The sequence below is a fragment of the Muscardinus avellanarius genome (genome assembly GCF_963383645.1).
Source record: "Muscardinus avellanarius genome assembly, chromosome: 6".
NCBI lineage: Eukaryota > Metazoa > Chordata > Mammalia > Rodentia > Gliridae > Muscardinus > Muscardinus avellanarius.
The window spans coordinates 28,252,500-28,273,056 of NC_137791.1; the positions used below are offsets into that span (position 1 = coordinate 28,252,500).

Consider the following 20,557-nt stretch of genomic DNA (forward strand, 5'->3'; position numbering starts at 1 on the left):
AGTATGCAAAATACTCTGAATAAACATCAAGAATCTGTCACTAAATATGTTAGTGTTTTAGGAAGAAATATTCCAGATAAGCAGTTTTCAGATAAGCAGAAGATCCATGAGTTTATCAATTTCCAATTAAAGATAGTCACTCATTCCATAATATAATAAGCGACTAAATGGCTGAGAGTAAATCCAATGGAATCTGTAATTCACCTATATCTATGTAAAAATAAACATTCTGATAGCTGAACATAATTACCTTCCTAAAAGTGTATTATTTTACCCCCATATTTCTGCACTTGATCTTAGCCAAAAGGCTGAGAAGCAATTACCCCCGTATTTCTGGGTATTGTTGTTGTTGTTGTTGTTGTTGTTGTTGTTGTTGTTGTTGTTGTTTTGTGGGTTTTTTTATGTGTGGTGGTAATAGGGGTAGAACCCAGAGGCTTCCTACCTCCGGGCTATACTCCCAGACCTATTTTTTTTTATATTTTATTTGGAAACGGTCTCACTAAGTTGCTGAGTGCCTCACTAAGTAGCTGAAGCTGGCTTCAAACCTATGTGATCCTCCTGTCTCAGCCTCCCGAGCGCGGGAATTACAAGCGTGCGCCATCACGCTAGGCTTACCCCCATATTTCTATGACAGAAAACAAACTAAAGAATTATGTTGGTTAGATATAGTAAGTCCCCTAAAGAGCTTATTTTTTAATCTTCAGAACGGATTAACTCATGAGGGTTGTAATCTCACCAGTGTGTAAAACCATAGTGATGGATTTACTGGGTGGTAACCTAGGCATATAGTATATGGCTGGAGGTGGGTCCCCAGGGGTATGAATTTAGAGACTGTGCTTTTGGTTTTGAATACCCTTGCCTGTATGATCTCTTGTGTCTCTTCCAACCTCCATGATAAAAAATAAAAGCAGAGCTTTTGCTCTCTCTCTCTCTCTCTCTCTCTCTCTCTCTCTCTCTCTCTCTCTCTCTCTCTCTCTCTCTCTCTTTCTCTCTTCTCTCTCTCTCTCTCTCCTCTCTCTCTCCTATCTCTATCTCTTTTCCTGTTTCTTGTTACCATGCCTTGAGACTCAGATCCCTGCCTTAGGTGGAATGAAACCTGAATCTTCAAAAAAAAATGTGAGCAGGGTTGGGCATGGTGGCATCCGCTTGTAATCTCATCATTTGGGAGGCTGAGATGGGAGGATCTGGTTTGTGAACAGCCTCTGCTACTTAGTGAGGCCCTCTGCAACTCAGTGAAAACTTGTTTCAAAATAAAGAATAAAAAATAGGGCTGGGAGTGTGGCTTGGAGATAAAATGCTCCTGGGTTTCATCCCCAGTACCACAAAAATAAATAGAAAGAAAGAAAGAAAGAAAGAAAGAAAGAAAGAAAGAAAGAAAGAAAGAAAGAAAGAAAGAAAGAAAGAAGTATCATGAGCAAATAAATCTTCCTCTTAGTTTTGTGGTCAGTCTTTTGGATTACAGCCAATGCTAAGACAAACTCCATGTATCTTTTTTTCCTATAGTATTTCAGAGGTGAATTAGTGGTCAGTAATAGAGACAGCAGAGGTGAGGCAGTAGAAACATTTCTTTGTTGTTGTTGTTGTTGTTGTTGTTGTTGTTGTTGTTACGGGTCTGGAGATGGAACCCAGAGGCATTTGACCTATTAGAGTTAATAATTGCATATTATTAAATATTTAGGGCATTAAATTGCTTTGAACCTAAGCACCTTATAGGACAGTTATATGTCCTTTTTTTTTTTTTTTTTTTTTTTTGCGGGTTTGGGAATGGAACCCAGGGGCATTCGACCTCCAATCTATACCCCCTGCCCTACTGTTTATTCTTTATTTTGAAACAGAGTCTCACTAAGTTGTGGAGGGCCTCACTAAGTAGCTGAGGCTGTCCGTGAACCACAATCCTCTGGTCTCAGCCTCCTAAACGCTGGGATTACAATCATGCGCCACCATACCTGACTGAAACATTTCTTTATATAGATAGAAGTTCTGCAGCAAAATAGAAAAGGAAGGTCTTACCTGGTGGGCTATATAGCAGAAAATGATGTGGGGCATGTGTGTTTGAAGGAAATCTTTAAAAAATTACTGGAGAAAGAATAATTAGATTTTAATTTTTTTCTTTATTTTAAAAAATTTAGTGCATTGGAGTCACACAAGTGAATGGGTTCTAGAGTTCCTCCTATGCCACATTTTCTCCCTAGCTTCCTCATATTAGGAAGAGCATATAATTTCTTACATTTTGTGAATGATTACTTAGTGCATACAGTAAAGCAGGTGATCAATGAATACTGAAATAATTATCTGTAAAGGGAAGGATACGATAGCTCTTTTTTTTTTTCTTTCTTGTTTTTTAGTCTTTTTTTTAGCTGAGGCTGTCCTTGAACCAAGATCATGGGGTCTCTGCCTCCCTAATGCTGGGATTACAAGTGTGTGCCACCACGCCCAGCCTGTTTTTTCGATAGAGAATAAATGTTCTATTTATTCTGAACATTCTTTAAGTTCTACTGTTTTGGGAGTAGAAAATTACAAAGCAGAGTCTAAGATATAGGCTAAAATTTATTTTTAGTAGATAACTTTTCTATACATTATAGTGCACATGCAAAGTTTCTTATGTGGGACAGATGTTTGTTTTAGAATATTTGGGCTTGTATATAATGCCAAAACTTTTATTATACTTAAAAATACACAAAAGCTATCATATGTAATATACTAGTACTTATTATAAAATATTTTATATAAATGCAATACATGTAAAAGATCTACTCTTCATCTATATTTGCTTATGAAACTATGAAAAAGTGTTTCAGTAATTCCTTACATTCATCAGTACTCACTTATTATTCTCTGATAATCAAACAGTATTTAAGGGAATTAATTTCTCAACTAAATACTAATAAAAAGAATACATTTTTCACAGAAACATTACTAAAGGTACTTTTAGAGAAAGTTAATTACTTCCACAGAAAATAAAATAATTTAAAACATGTTTAAACTGTGATCTGAAAAATTAGGTGTTTGTGGTATTTAAAGTACTCTACAGTTTGCTGAAGCCTTTAATTTTATAATAATTGTCTTCTTATATTTTAAAGTGACCATATTATTGATCAAGGTTACCTTCCAGTGAATGGAATCTGAGGTAAGGAGTAACAAAATTTTTCTCTGTATGTGCAAATGGTCATTTTATGTGCCAACTTGACTGAGTCATTGAGTCATATCTGGACATTGGGTGCCCGGATATTTAGTTAAATATTCCGAGTGTATCTGTAAAGGTGTTTCTGGTTGAGATTAACATTTAAATTGGTGGTGTGAGGAAATTAGATTGTCTCCTCTACTGTGGATTAGGCTCATCCAACAGATTGAAAACCTGAATAGAGGAAAAAGAATGAAAAAGAGAGATCTATTCCTACCTGACTGACCTGGAACAATGATGGTCTTTCCCTGCCTATTGCACTTATATAATTTTCCCCGGTTTCAAGCCTGAAAGTTTTTATACTGGAATTTATACAATCTAGTCTCCTGGTACTTAAACTTGCAGACTCAGCCTGGAATGTACACCATCAATACTCTTGACCTCTTAACCAAAGCAACAAGTTGGTTCTCATAAACTATTAACTTGCTTTCTGCAGATTGTGGGACTTTGGAATTTCTATATTGTGTGACTTAATTTCTTATAACAAATCTCTCTCTCTCTCTCTCTCTCTCTCTCTCTCTCTCTCTCTCACACACACACACACACACACACACACACACACACTTTTTGTTCTGTTTCTCTGCAGAAAACTGACTAGCACAGGTAAATTTTAGATTTTAATTTTATGGATTAAATTTTCTCACTTGTGCATTATTTATACTGAAACTCAAATATTGATTGAATAATAGCAGCATTACATTCTCAGCAAAATTCATACATCCATTAATTCAGTTAACCTTAGATACAAAATATTGGGAGTAAATTCTATCTGTACTAAAATATAAGTTTTTATATTGATTTCAGAAAAATAAAGGATAGCCACTATTTTCATAACATTTATAATTATATATTTTAAGTAATCAAGAGGTGATTTAAACTATATGAGAGGGTGCACATAGGTTATATGTAACTACTATGTTATTTTATATCATTGATGAACATCCTCAGATTTTGGTATTGGGACAAATCCTGCATAAATACGGAGGAAAAACTATATAATTCTGAATCTTTTTATAACTTATTTTTTATTGGTGCATTGTATTCATACATCAAAATGGGATTAAAAAAAACTTGTGTAGAAATGCATGCACACATCACCCAGTCAGCCCCTACAACTTATTAATAACTAGTTCATTTCAATTTCTAGTCTTTTTTTTGTTTGTTAGTACTGGGGTTCCTGGAAGCCTTTCTATCTCCAGGCTACACTCCCAGACCTATTTTTTTATAGTTTTTTATTTGGAAACAGGGTCTCTTAAACCAGCGAGGCTGGCTCTGAACCAGCGCAATCCTCCTGTCTCCGCCTCCCAAGCGCGGGGATTTACAAGCGTGCGCCACCACGCCCGGCCTCAATTTCTAGTCTTTTTTCTGTGATTAAATAAATTTAGTAATTGTGGCAATTATATTATTTAATAGTGTCAATGTTATAAAAAACAAAAAAATATTATGGAAATGTTTTAGGTTAAAGAAAGCTAAAGAGGTTTAACAATTAATGTAATACATGACTCTACTGATCCTATACTGGATCATACACAGGAAGAAAAAAATTATTAATGACCTTTTAGCACAACTGAAAAAATTGAAACTGGAAAAGTATTTTTTAAAAATAAAACTATTATAACAATATAAACTTATAAAAGTGAAAACTTCAATTTGGTTATGTAAAATAATATTCTTATTCGTATAGATATAGAATTAGTTCATGGGAAAGCCATAAGATAAATTGCCTTCAAACACACATATACACAAAAATGTATCATAGGTACCTATTGATGAAGAGAACATTAATGATAAAGCGAATGAAGTAAAAAATATGATGTTTAAATTTCTATGAATGGCATACAGGTGTTTTTTGCACAATTTTTATTTTGTGACATTTAAAGTCTAATTATTCATTTAATAGAGGTGTTTTTAAACTATTTCATCATGAAACAACTTACAATATTTTACTTATTCCTGAATAAAAATATTATATGACTATAAAGTTTGGAAAAGATAAAACTATATGCAGAACTAAAAAAAAATCTGCTTCATTTAACAATAAACTTTTATGTAGCTTCTCCCACTTAAATCTTTTCAGGCTGCTGGGCTTGGTGGCACAGATCTGCAATCCCTGTACTTGAGTGGCTGAGACAAGAGGATCATAGGTTCAAGTCCAGTCTCAACAATTTAGCAAGCCTCTTTGCAACCTAGCAAGACCCTGTTCCAAAACAAAAAGGAAAAATGATCTGGGGGGTATAGTTTTCTAGAACCTAATCTCTGCAGACATATAAAAATGTTCTAGAATAAAAGGAATGTATTTGAATTTTGGTACCAAGAACAAGATTAAGAACAAAGAAAGTACAATTCAGATATATTTTAAAATGAATATATTCCTAACACATATTGGTAATTAGTATCTCAATTTTCTCTTCTTTTAAAATTTCTCTTTTAAATTTTTGTAAGAAAGCTGAAGAATAGTATTCTAAGAGAGATTGCTTGGTCTCAGAAAGTCAAGGGTAGTCTGTTTCCTCTCATTGGTAGACAAAGAGAAAATAGGAAACATAAGGAACTTTATGCAAAGACTTGTAGAGTCTGTGAAAGTGGTTAGGGGTGAAAGTTGGGAAGGGGAAGAGAGAGGACTAGTAGGGCAATAGGAGAAGGTATTACCATTCTCAACAACTCCTGTGAGTATGGAGCAAGAAAGAGCAGGGCAGCACGTTCAAGGAAGCATCCAGGAAGCTGTGTGCATGTATGTGTTAACACACTGACATTCACTCTGGTGCATAATTGCAACGCACCAATAAAATAAAGTTTTCTGACAGAACAACCCACATGTTCTTTGAAGCTATTATCTCCAAACCATGTTTTACCCCTACATTTACCTTTGAAATAGTCTCTCCTACTCCATCGCATAGAAAAAGGGGAAAATAGAAACTCTGGTGCCTCATAAATGCTCCCAGTTGCATGACCTTTCCCCCTGCAGTCAAAAATCCACTTCTAGATTCCCTAGTCTCATCTTTCAGAAGCTCTTACTTTCATGGGAAGTGGAAATATTCTCTACAATCATCTGTTTAAGCTTTGAGGGACTATTCTTAGGGCTTCAATGCCCTTAATCCCCCCCCCCACTGTTTTATTTTGTTTTGCTTTCTATCAAACAGGAGAGCATATTTTCCTCCTTGTTTAAATTGCTTTGCATTCCAGGCATTAATTGGTGAATGTTGGGAACGCACCATGTGGTTTTCATAAACTTGCCAGCTTTCTTTGGTGTTGTATGACAGCTTCCTTGAAAGCTGAAGACAGGTACATGTACTTTGTCTAAAAAAAGAAATAAAGAGAGATGATTTGAACCAAAATAAATTTACAGTAGCCAAGGTTATTGTATGATAGAGAACTCTGCAATGCCTGAATAGAGGATTGGTTATAATGGATGATTTGCAAAGGTGAACATACAAATGTCTGTAACAGGACATGAGAGTCTGCTGTGCATTCATGTCTGGGAAGTTACAGAAGAAAGGGAGGAAAAAGATCAGGTAACAGAAGCTGATTAAATATTACATTGCCCTCAATAGGCAAATCAAATTACAAGCAATTTCCAGGACTTGGGTAAAGGAAATAGAATCATACTCTATAAAGCAAGAAGTGATTGTGTAGCTGGAAGAAGTTTCCTGTAGCTGTGTACATTTTATGTGAAGTCCTTAAATTCTCCTTTTTATAGAAATGTTTACCTCTGCATTGTTTTCCAGATATTTTTGTTATTGTTTAAATAAGCATAAAATGAGCCTCAAAGGACAGAATTTATAGAGGGGGGATAGAAAAAAAGATTTTAAATAAACATACATATACACATTATATAGAATATCCTGTTTATTATGTAATTATTGCTTTATTATATTTTTCTAAAAGGTCTTTAAGGAGAAAATAATCTTAATGGGAAGAACAAAAATGTGGAGAAAATGAAATAATTCAATGCAGACACGAGTGATTAAATAAAAGCTGAAAGTAGAGGGGAAACTAAAAGAGAGATGCACTGAGGCAAATTTTAGGTAAAAGCTAAGGACTCAGCAAAGAAACTATGAAATGCTTCTGACTGTACTTAATATTGTTGATGGGGTTTCCTAATAAATCCAAGAGAATGTTAGCATAAAATAGTTATTTAAAGAAAACCATCTATATTGGCTCATTTGCTCAAATATTATCTTCCAGAATTATTTCCAAAAATAATTTCAAGAGGTTGAGTACAAAACATGATGATATTTTGCAGACTATTTAGGTGTTAATGTGGTTATTGTTGCTGGTGATAAAAAAAAAAATTCTGCAAGCCTAAATCAGCATCTCCTACTAATGAAGGAAATTGTTTCAGCAAGTGTGATGTGCAGTTCTGTTTTCAGACAAAGGATGATGATAACAGTTAATTGTTCCTATGAGTTTATCTTTATCTTAACCATTTTCTTTATATGAATTTGGGAGCTCTGAGTAGTACACAGAACTTAACATTATAATTCCTAAACTGAGATTTGGAGGAAGGCCAATGACCATGTCAAATAAAGAGAAAATATATGGTACTTAGACTAATTTTATCCAGGAAGAAAGAAAAAGTCAAAAATGCTTAAACAGATAATAGAAGTTAAAAATTACATATTCTGGTTACAATAAACAGGACATCTGCTTATTGAGTTCCACAAAAAAGATTCAGAACAAATTCACAAGAAAGATTCAAAATAAATTAATCATAACACCATTATATAACCTTAGTGCAGTAAGGCTGGGAATTAATAATATAAAAGCAAACATAAGTATTAAAATTAATAAATATTTTCCAATTGAGTTCTGAAGCATCCTTAAGACATTGACTCAGGAATACGTGCTGGTGTGGCCCACAAAACCTGGGGAAGCAACAGCACATTTTGCAACAGCCCTGGAAAGTTCTTCCAACAGAATCTGTGCAGTTTAGGAAAAATGTAAGGGGGGAGAAGATAGATATTCTCACCTCGCTATTGTAATAAAGGTCACTTTGGGGCACAGAGTGGGTGTACTCCTTTAGACTTTCATATGAAACACTTTTAATTATTCTCCTTTGCAAAGAAGAGAAGTTACTAACTACAAATATGGCTTACTTCCAAAAATTCCCCCTGAAACCATTAAATTTGTGCTAAATTTAAAGTCCTTCAATAAGCCTTCATCTTGGCTTGGCAGATTTAGATTTTTGGTCAGAATCCATTTCAACTTTTAATATGAGAAAAACTTGTACTTTTTGTGCAAGAAAACAGAAAAATTATCAGAAAGGAAATAAAAGACTCTTTTTAAATGACAATTTTCTATGGGACATTAAAGCAATCTGTATGGCCTCAAAAAAGGGAGATTTACAAATTAATGCATTTCGCCGGGCGTGGCAGCGCACGCTTGTAATCCCCGCTCTTGGGAGGCGGAGACAGGAGGATCTCGCAGGTTCAAAGCCAGCCTTGCTGAGTTAAGAGGCCCTGTTTCCAAATAAAAAAGCATAAAAATAGTTCTGGGAGTACATGTAGCCCAGAGGTAGAAGGGTTTCCAGGAACCCCAGTACCACAAAAAATAATAATAATGAAATGCATTTCTTTGATTTAAGAGGCCATTATAGCTCTAAAACTATTATGTGAGATTTAAAAATCAATGATTTAGAATAGACTAAGACTATAGACAACATTGAAAAGATTAATAAAATCTATAGTAAAGGCAAGGAACAGCAAACAATACTAGAAAAAATTATACTAATAAATTTTAAAATGTATAAAGCTTCCGACAGAGAAAAACAGCACTCCTAAAATAATTTAAGGAGGGTACATTTTCCAAAGGACTATTTATGAAAGTGGGAGAATAGAGGAAGCCCTAAGTTAACCTGAGGGTTGGGGAAGAAAATTAGGAAGCAGAAGAGGGAGAGCTGAGGAAGGGAACAGTTCAAATAACACTTTGGCAGTAGGTGAACTTTGCCTATCTCTCTAAGGGGCATGGGGAGGGAGGACGGGCAGCACGGTGAGATGTGGAGAGCATTACACAAAGAGCCGAAACTCATGTGGTATATAATTCAGTGCACTAGAAAACAACTTTAAAAAATCACCTAGGGGTCACAAATAACTTTTCCTCCTTAACTTGAAGGGATAATTGCAGAGACTGGATATTTGAATTAGGGGGAGGTGAGTGCATAGTGGGCTCTGGGTGCAGGGAGGGAGGGAGCCTGAGCAATGGACACCCTGCTCTCACCTGCTCTTGACCTGGACCTCAGATCTCTGAGGCCTTACTGAGAAGAGCCCATGGATGCATTTACCCTTTGAGCCTCTCCAGGTAAATCCAGGAGGGAGGAAGATGGGGTGGGACACCTGAGGAAGCCTTCATTAAACACTCAGCCACATGGAGTCAGGATTTATCCTAAGAGCCTACAGAAAACTTAAAAAAAATACAAATGATGAAATACCATGTGAAACTAGCTGCTATGACACAATCCAAAACTACTGAGAATATGATATCATAAATGAAGTAGACAGAATTTATGGTAGAAGTGAAACATTTCTAATAAGAATAAGAATGATCCAGGTGTGGTGGTACATACCTGTAATCCCAGTACTTGGGAGGCCAAGACAGAATGATCACAGGTTCAAGGACAGCTCAGCAACTCAGCCAGAGCCTGTTTCAAAATTTAAAAAAAAAAAGGGTTGTAGATACCTGAAGTAGAATGTCACTACTGTTCAATCTCCAGTATGATAAACTCATCATCATCATCATCAACATCATCATCATCATCATCATCAACATCATCATCATTGGAGAAATTTTCCCTGGGTCAAAAAGTTGATTCTATAGCCTTAAAAAGGTACGATTAGTATATATAAGATCTTCAAAAAGCAAAACACAGTAAATAATTCAAGAATAGAAAGTTGGCTTTTCAAAAGAACTGATATTGACTAATAAAATAAGTAAATATTCTTTTTAGTATAATCTGTGATAATAGACAGGAGAATGCCTCCCTCCCTGTCCCCCAAAACTTTAAAAGTTCTAATCCCTAGAATTGATGAAAACATTCTCTGTAAGTTATAAAGACAATGCTGATGTGTGAAGGATTTTGAGATGGAGAGATTATCTTAAATTATTCAGGTTCTCTGGATGTGATAACATGGGCTTTTATAAGGAAAAGGCATGGAAATCAAAGAGCATTATAATCCTGGACGGAAGATTCTGCTTGGAAAAATGGTCTTTGAAGATAGAGTCTTCAAGCCAAGGAATGCGGAAAGCTGTTAGAATCTGAAAAAAAAGCAAGGGAATTGCTTTTCCCTTTGAGCCTCCAGAAGGTACATAGCTCTGTATACTCATTCATTTTAGCCAGCAAGATGTACTGTAGATTTCTGACCTCTAGCATAGATAGTAAACTTGTCTAGGTTGAGGCACTGAAATGATGGTACTTTGAGACAGCAACAAAATGAAGCTAATTATGCTCTTAATTGATTTAGGACAAGAGAAAATACTAAATGATTATTTGAAATGCACAATATTATGTGCCTATATAATGCACAATCATCTGAACCCAATTTAGTTATTCATACTGGCAAGTTATTCTTACAGGTCTCACTAAGTTGGAGGGAGCCTCGCTAGTTGCTGAGGCTGGCCCTGAACCCACAGTTCTCCTGTCTCAGCCTCCCAAGTAGTAGGATTACAGATGTGCACCACCATGCCCTGCCACAAAAGAAGCTAGCTTTTACTTTGCTTTTTACTGTGGCTCCAGAGCTCCAATTCTAAACCCAGTGATGATATTCTCCCTATTTCTGTAGTTAGAATCTCAAACACCCCCCAAAGGTCCATGTGTTAAAGGCTCTGCACTCAGGGTGGCACTAAAAGAGATGGGGTCTGAGGTGAGGTCTCAGGTCCCTGGGAGTGTGTCCTAATGGGGGACTGTGGGTGCCTGCCCTTTCTCTTCCTCATTTCCTTTCTCACCTGTAGTGAGCAGTTTGTTCCCCAGGCACTCTGCCATTGCCATCTGTCACCCCTATCAGAAGCTTGAAGCAATAGGTCCACCTACGCTTGGCCTAGAACCTCCATACATTTGGGCAAAAGTAGGCCTCTTCTTTTAATTATCTTAGATGCTTCCCTATAATGATGGAAAGATGGCTATATGTCCATAGGCTACTGAAATGTGTCTAGGGTCTTCAGTTTTACAGAAGACAATGAGGATGCAGCTGGCCTGACCTCTAATGTCATTCTGCTTCATTTGTCTTGGTAGCTTCTCTGTGTTTCTTCCCACAAAGAACTCTTTTTTAATCCACTTTTAAAGCTGAGACATCTGAGCCTAGATGCAAGCAAATCATTATTTAGTTATTTTCTTTGTACCTTGACAGGGCATAAAAACTTACAAGGACTCTTTCATCCTATGTGAATAGGGAAATGTGACCCTTCTCTTTTATTTCCTGCTCCTCCTCCTCCTCCTCCTCCTCCTCCTCCTCCTCTTCCTCCTCCTCCTCTTCCTCCTCCTCCTCTTTCTCTTCCTCCTACTCCTTCTTGTTCTTCTTTCTGTATATTTAGCCTGGTAATTCAGTTCTTAATAAATGCATCCTAGTCATATAAGGCTTGATTAAATAGTAGTGAATGAGTAAAGTATAGGTGCATGTGTGTGGGCACAGGCATAACTTTCTGGGCCTTTTTCTTTATTCTTTCTTAAAACTTTGCTTTTCACCATTTTCTCTACAGCTAGAAAACAGTAAATTTCACATAGAATAATGTTTATTTTTCTATACATTTGCTCTTTATATGTTGTAAAATGGAAGATTGTGCTCTTATATAAATTAATTTCTTTAGATTGAAATGTTTTACTTTTAAAAAATTTACCTTTATAGTTGGCCATGTTTAAGTTTAAACTTTAACAATGGAGAACTATTTTTCTCTTCCACTCTAATTTTTGTAATAAAGTACACTGTACTGTACTAGTTTATTGATTTTTTTCTACCTACCTGAAAATTTCAACTTGTGTTGGACAAATTAAACTATACTATGTAGAAAAAGTGTTGCTATAGGGACATACAGTTTCTTACACATTGCCCAGAAGTATTAGAGGTTTATTTTATTCTATACTTATTAACATAACAGTTACACGTCTTCATGTTACCATACATATATGACAAGCAAGAGAGGCTAATTTATCACTACTGAATTTAGAAATTAAAATATATTGAGCTTTTTAGGTATAAAGAAGAGATAAAAGTATTCTTATTGATGTGCTCAATAATTTTACAATAGAGTTTAAGAAGTAAATTGAAAATGTATCCAGATGTTAAGTAATTTTTTTTACTTTTTTCTGGAGAAAATTTTAAAGCCTTAAGGGTGTTTTTAATATATGCCTACATGTTGCAAGTTGTTTGTTTGATAAATGGTTTGATAAAAGTGGCAATTAAAATGTTTGAAAACTTCATACAAATCTTTCACAAATCTCTTTTTGGCAATACAAACTACCTTATATATAGCTATCAAAAATGAAAAACTTGCTATCCAGCAGGAAGGCAATTTTTAAAAGTCTGGGATATTGCAGAAAATGTAAGTCAATGTAATTTCAATCTTAAATTCTCACTGATGATTTTATGTAATACAGAAATTTGGGGTCTTTCTTCAACTATGATCATTATACTTTGATCACATTTTATTTACATTTGGCAATATGCCTTATGCTCATGCTCCATGTTATATTATTGTAATTTTCTCTTTTTGTGGTATTGTGAATTGAACTCAAGGGAATTCTACCCTTGAGTTACGCTCTCAGCCCAATTTTATTTTTATTTTTTATTTTTTTATTTTTATTGGTGCATTGTAATCATACATCACATTGGAATACAAGACTTGAGAGGATATACAAGCACACATCATCCAATTAACCCTCATCCAATCCCCATCCCAACCCCTCCCCCTCCCTGGATCCCATGCTTGATTGGTGATTATCTTTATACATTTGTTTACGTACCTCCTGAGTTTTAAAGAGTTTCCATCCTCCCCCATCCCATCCCCTCTGATTGGTCACCTTAATTGCTTCGCTATAGGGCCCTTTCTATAACTCAACCTCCTCCTGTTACCCATTTCCTCCTAGTTTTTGCTAATTAGGGGAAGCATCTGGTTTTTATTTTCTGTGATATTTCTCTGTGCATGCCACATTGCAAGTTCTGATCCCACTCTTGATGGCCCCAGTAGTGGCCTGGCCACATGGAGGACTCTCATCCCAACCTCACTGGCTCCAGCACCGGCCTTGCCTCATGAGAGGCCCCTATTCTGGACTTACTGGCACCCACAACAGCCTAACCCCTCGGCTGGCTCCGATCCCGGCCTCGGAGGCCCCAGCACCAGCCTTGCCTCACGGCAGGCTCCGATCCCGGCCTTACTGACCCTGGTACCGGCCTAACCCCTCGGCAGGCTCCGATCCCAGCCTTGGAGGCCCCAGCACCGACCTTGCCTCATGGCAGACTCCGATCCTGGCCTCACTGGCCCCGGCACTGGTCTAACCCCTTGGCTGGCTCCGATCCCAGCCGCGGAGGCCTCAGTAGCAGCCTTGACTCATGGCAGGCTCTGATCCCGGCCTCGCTGGCCCCAGCACCAGCCTTGCCAGCTCGATTTTATTTTGAAACAGTATCTCACTAAGTTGCTGAGGCTGGCTTCGAACCCACAGTCCTCCTAACTTAGCCTCATGCTATTGCAATTTTGGTGCAAGATCTTCTCTTACACATATCTTATTATTTATTTTTAGTTGGTTACATTTATGTTACTAAACACAAATTCTTATTATAAATCTAAATAAATTTAATTTTTAAATATAAATAAATACAAACTAATTGGAAAATGTACCGCTTATAACTCATGAATCTTATACTACTCAACAAAACAGCACTTTCTAGGATAACCTAATCATTATTTCTTTTTAATCTTACAATTTTCATTTGTCATCCAAGCACTGTACACAACCAACTACTGTATATATTAGTAAATCAGAAAATATTAATTATTCTCTTATCCATAAACTTAGACTCTGAACCATTAGCAAGACTCTGTTTCAAAACTAAAAGAAAATTAAAATGGGCTGAGGATATAGTTGAGAGAGAAAATTCCACTGAGTTAGATCCCCAGTACCAGAGAAATAAATAAACTAGTAAATGATTGGAGGAATAGAAAGCTGAGAAATAAGTCAACTGGCAAGATTAATTAGGATTTAGTATGTTAACCAAAAAGGAAAACAGAAGATAAATTAGATAAATATGGAAGATAATAACTTTAACTTTCATATTTTATATGACATATTTGTGGATTAGGACATCATGTTAGATTTATGGTTAAAAATTATCACCACAAATATTGCTAAGAAGAAAAAGGAAAAGGGAAGAGGAAGGAAAGAAGGAAGACGAAACAGTAAGAGAAACTTGTAGAATATATGTAGTCTCATTTTGCATGCATATGTTTATTTTTATATAAATAGTAGATGTTTTTTCACTTAATAATACATTTTGGATATTTTTCTAATGTGTGACATATAGATTGACCTCAACATGAGTGAATATGTAAATGATAAAAAAATTCTAGAAGATACGACAACCTTAAAACAACGATTAACTCCAGGTAAGGGGGTAGTGATCAGAAATAGGATTCTCATTCAAAGATACATTTCATTTACCTACAATGTTTTATTTGTTTAATATGAAGAATGAATTAATGTATTGCCTATAAATAAGAATTTACTTTTAAATCAAGTTAGACTAATTCACCCAGATTTATCATTCATTGGCTGCATAATTTAACGAAAAGCTTACCATTCCCTGTTAAATCATGTGCCAGACTCTAAGTCCAGAAAAATGCCAATGTTTTTCTCCTAAAGTGGTCATTAAATAATGCACATCTCTATATTGACTTAGTACTAAAAGTACTAGTGATTGTCTATCAAATTGTATAGTAGCAAATAATGCAGCTGCACAATTTTACATTTATAAATCATCTATCGTTTAAGAAATCAGTGTTTTCCATCAACCATTTTGGCAAAACCAGCTTGAAATTTTTTAAAAAGCAAATCATTTAAGATATGTAAAATTACTTCCTAAAATTTGCATCAAATAGTACTTGTGATATTCTCAACCAAATGAATAAACTGGCACAGTTATGATACATTTTCCTTTCTTACCTAGAAAATTGACTCATTTCTTTTCTGCCTATTTCTCTCAATAATAATCTGCCAGCCACCCGCCACTATCAAGCTATGATAATTTTCAAGGTTCAATCTGAGGACCTCTTCTCTTTTATCTCTACACAACTTTCTCAGAGAATTGACTCATTCCCATTGTATTATTTTTTCTCCGCTACTCAAATGCCAGTCAAGTGTGCTATGATCTGCTCAAGTGATAGCAAATGGTATCTCAAGTTCAAATTTCTTTCTCAAGTTCAGCTGTGATTTCTCTCCCTTATACTTGACACACTGTAACCTCAAATAAATGAGCCCCAAACAAATTTTATGACCTGTCTTCCCTCCTTCCTTTCCTTTACGGTGCCTGATCACATCCAAACAAACCTTCTCTCCTGGCTTCCATACATATACTGGTCATCCAAGGTCACTCAAAGTGGGAGTGGAACAGAGTGGCAAATTCAAAGATTTATTATTCTTAGGAAGGGAAGAAGTGTATTGCCGAAAGCCATAAAGGAGGAATATTGATCTGCAATCTAGGTTCCATGCCCATTAAAGACAACGGCTGCATTTCAACCTAGTATCTGCCTATTGTTGCATGTGGGTATGTATTAAGGCGTGCTAATGGGTTATTTTTGTTGTTAAACTTGATATTTAAATGCTGGTAATAATTCTATTTTTAAAATAATGGCAATGAAAACATAAAAGTAGAAGTAAAACATAAAAGTAGAAGTAAAACATAAAAGTAGAAGTATGCTTTCATTTGAAGTAACCACAGAAATAAATACAAACCAGATAAATAAACAAAGAACAGCCAACAGGGTCTATTTATCTTTAGTCTCTAAAACAAATAAAATCTTGAATATCTCCTATGTGTTACTGACTCCCTAACAGCTAGTAGCTTTGTCACTGATGTTTACAGTGTTGTTACCTGAAAATGGCAGTTTCTGAGGATGTGACAAGCATCTGAAAAAATTACTATTTTCCCATCAAGAAAGGAATAAGCTAGTTCAGTAACCTTGATCACTGTACGTATGAATGCATGTCATATATTTTATATAGTAAAATAATACTATTAGATCTCAGAGTCTTTTATAAGTGTTTCTGATACAAACTATAACTTTAATTCCTATATCTAAATTTGTTGATTTCTTACCTAAAATTGTTTATTGAATCAATTGTTGTTTGAACTGGGTAACTATGATTACAGCTTAGGCTTTGATCCCCTCACTGTGCATGTACAGATGCGATGTTCATTCCAACACATCATGCATGTAAAAAGAATAGAAAAATGAAATGTTAATAATATATAGGAATGACAATGACCAGACGGGGTACAAGCTAAAATGAGAAACTTCACTCACATCTACAGGGTCAAATTCTGAGAACTGGTACAAACAAATTCCAAGAGTAATGAAGCAGAAGAGTGGGGGAGGAGAGGGATGCCAAAGGGATGTACCAGAAGAGTAAAAGCAGCCCCACTGCAACGCAGCAAGGATCAAAGTGTGGACTAGTACTAGTCTCAAAAAGAACCAATCACAGTGAAGATATAAATGAAGGATTGAAACTAGACAAGGTCTGAGCTGGACCAACTGCAAAGCAACCATTGGGGTAGTCACAAAATAGAATCAAAATTGGTCTCCCAAGAGCTTGAGTGGCTACCCCTGTTCAGGTCTCCTCCCCTGTGTGCAAACTTTTCTGTTTCTCTAGTCCCTAGTTTTCTTTGTCTTAAAATAAACTTCCATAGTTTTATATCTACCCTTCCGTTGTCATGGACTTTGTGAGACAAGATCCAGTTAGAAAAGAATACAGTATCATTAAACCTCCCATTGCATTTGGAATGTATCCATACTGTTTATTCTTATTTGGTTCTTTGCTTTCTCTCTTGTTTTAGTCAAAGGCTATTTCCTTAAAAGCTTGGTTCCATACCAGAACCCCTGCACATTCTCTTCTCTCTTCATGGATAACTCTATTTCCCAATTTCCACATAGTTAGGTTTCTCTTCTCCTTCATATTTCACCTCAACTATCACCTTTTCAAAACACCCTCATTGGTCTTCTGTCAAACACTGTCGATTTCCCAGTAGCATTTTATCTTTTTCCTCTGACTTCCTTTGCTGCATTCCTTTGTTTTTAAGGTTTTCTTTATTGTTTGTAATGCTTTTTTATTTCTTTGTTTCATTGCTTGATTCTGTCAGTAAAATGCAGTTTAGGGCCAGGCATGGTGGTGCACATTTGTAATCACAACATTTGGGAGGCTGAGGCCGGAGGAATGCGGTTCGAGGAGGACAGCCTCAGCTACTTAGTGAGGCCCTCCACAACTTAGTGAGACCCTGTTTCAAAATAAAGAATAAAACAATAGGGCAGGGGATGTAGCTTGGAGGTTGAATGCCCCTGGGTCCCATTTCCAGACCCCCCAAAAATGCAATTTAGGAGGTCAGAGATCTTACTTGTCTTGTTCCCTATTAAATCACCAGTGACAAGAATTAATGGAAGGAAAAATAGCAACTGAAACACAATATTGATGCTTTGTGTCACTTTGTTTCTTTAAATGTTTTTTTGTGTGGTGACTTGTCATTTGTGGTATTTCTGCTTTGCATTTACTCTTTTATTCATTCAGCAAATATTTGTTGAGTACCTCCATCAGTCTTAAAGCACTGTTGAAGGTCAAGAATTCAGACAAACTCTTTCTTTACTCAGTGAACTAATAATATAGATCAACCTTAAGAAACTTAAAGAGCTAAGAAAGCTCTTCACACATGGTCATGTATCCAATAATACTTAATCATACAATGAAGAAGTAGAAAAATATATTTTAGTCTCTTGCTAGGTATTTCAGCCTCATACAAATAACAATTAAAAATCAATAAACAGGTTTAACTTAGTGATTAAAGATTTCTTTATTTTTCCACATGTATGTGTGTATATGAGTGATTACTTGCATGCATGCATGGGCATAAACATATCTGGGAACAGATATTTATTGCTATTTTTCAGTGTGATATGCAGCTGGTCATATTTTTATATAATTTTCAGAAATTTATTTTAAAAATAGCTGTACAAATACAATGAACCAATAAAAAATGTACAAAAATAAAATAGCTGTGTTGTAGCTGTAGTTCAGTGGCAGAGCACTTGCTTAGCATGTGCAAAACCCGGTACCACAAAAAGTAAAAACAAAAAAAATAGATAAGTAAAAGAAAAATCTTCTTTCCTATTCAATAAAGGTAGGAAATACAGTATTCTAGATAAGTAATCATCCTCAATAATTATAATACATGTAATCTATTTTTAGTATTCTCCAAATAACAATGTTTTAGAAATTGTAGGTTTCATCTACTGATATTTTGATGCAATGTAAAACTACTCAAATAATATTTAAGAGATTTATCTATTATCCAGCAGCAACATTTCTGAAAAAAAATATATATAGTCTTGATAATTAATGATTATAATATTGAGTGTTCCAAATGCATTTTTTAAAGTTTTTATTTTATTAAGTAGCTTCATGTGTTACTGAAAATAGCAAGAGCTTTGGAAACAAGTAGACAGAACATTCAATTCCAATTTAGTCATTTACTAGCTATATAATCATAAACAATCCACTTAAATATTTTGAGATTCAATTTCATCATCCTTTAAAGGAAAGAAATAATTACCCTTAGGGGTACTGCTAAAGTTGAGAAAAACATATTTTAAACACTTAACATATCAAGTCTGTGCTCATTGATTTTTATGGAACATTTCTAAATTAGTAGTAGTATGCATTTATCTCTTCCTCAAGTAAACTACTGAGTGTAATGATGTCTGGATTTCAAGGTAGAAATAGCTGATCGAAGAAATGTGAAAATGAAGTTGAATCTACACTTGTTATCAAATAAATGTGTTGGCATAATCATATCTTTCCTCTGGCACATGATATCCCAATTTTTTTATTGTGGAGATTGAGAATGTTGGGAAATTCATAGTGTCTATAATCTCTGAAATACTAATATTCCAGGAAGACGATGAAAATTTTGCGATGTTATGCTGCTATACTCTAAGGATCTATAAAATGAATTTTGCCTATAAAATGTTGAAGTCCTGACTTCCTGTGTCTATGAATATAATCCTCTTTTGAAATAAGAACTTTATCAAGTTAAGAGAAGTTGAATGAGTCAGAATTCTCTAAGAAATGAACCAATAGTATGTATACATAATTATAAAAGGGGATTTATTAGATTGGCTTACATGATCAGAGGTCAAAAAACTTCACAATAATTTTCTGCATACAGGACAGCTGTGGAAATCTACAGCTACTCCGTTCAAGATGCTGATGGGCTCATAGCAAGAGGGACCAATTATGCAATATGAGACCTGAAAGTCCCCTGGAGAACACTGATGAAATTCTGTATTCAAAGCTTGAAGAAACCAGAGTCTGATATCCATGGGCTATCAAAGTAGCAAAAAATAAAAAATTAAAAAAATGCATTTGCTCAAGAAGGGTTAAGCCTGTTTGTGTGTGAGCTTTCCCTTCTGTTCTTACATTCCATCTGGGCCCCTGATCTGTTGGATGGTGCTGCCCATATGCAGGATGCGGCTTTCATGCTCAACTCACTGCCTTCATGCCAACCTTCTCTGGAAACACCCTCACAGACACACACGGATGCAGGCTTTACCAATTTTCTAGGCATCCTTCAATCCAGTCAGGTTGACAACTAACATTAACCATCACAGGAGGTATCCTTTTAATTCAATATGGCTGATATTCTTGTAAGAAGAGCAAAACATCATGTAAGAACAAAGATATACAAGGAGAAAGTCAACTACAGAGGCAGAGATTGGAGCGGAGCCCAAAGATCCACCACTACAGCCAGTAGCAAGCTCCTGAACCTGCACTGTTAGGAAGGATGGTACCGGACGTCTCAGAGGGAACACAGCCTTGGTCACCCTTTGACTTTGGAATTCTAGCCTACAGAACTGTGAAAGAACACATTTCTCTTTTTTCAAGACACTGTGTATATTTACACACACACACACACACACACACACACACACACACACACACACACACTGTGGCATCAGATCAGCCTGAGCAAATAGAGTTACAAAAAAGATGAGGATCTATTACTTCCTTCCACTAAATAGCCCCAATCTATCCACTCAAGGATTAGAATGTCTTGCAGTGTTATTTTAAAAAAATGGAAAATCCTTAATGAACATACTGTATTTCATTAATGTGGAGGAGTTTTATGATTTGGA

At 35.6% G+C, this 20,557-nt stretch overlaps 1 pseudogene across 1 annotated transcript in view; it reads right to left on the reverse strand.

The window, feature by feature from the left end:
* LOC308264002 (Y-box-binding protein 1-like) overlaps positions 1-19,989 on the reverse strand; it is a 119,621-nt pseudogene extending 99,632 nt beyond the window's left edge. The window contains exon 1 of the transcript in view: positions 19,842-19,989. The product of the transcript in view is annotated as a Y-box-binding protein 1-like (transcript). The remainder of the gene's footprint in view (positions 1-19,841) is intronic.
* Positions 19,990-20,557: the final 568 nt, after the last annotated feature.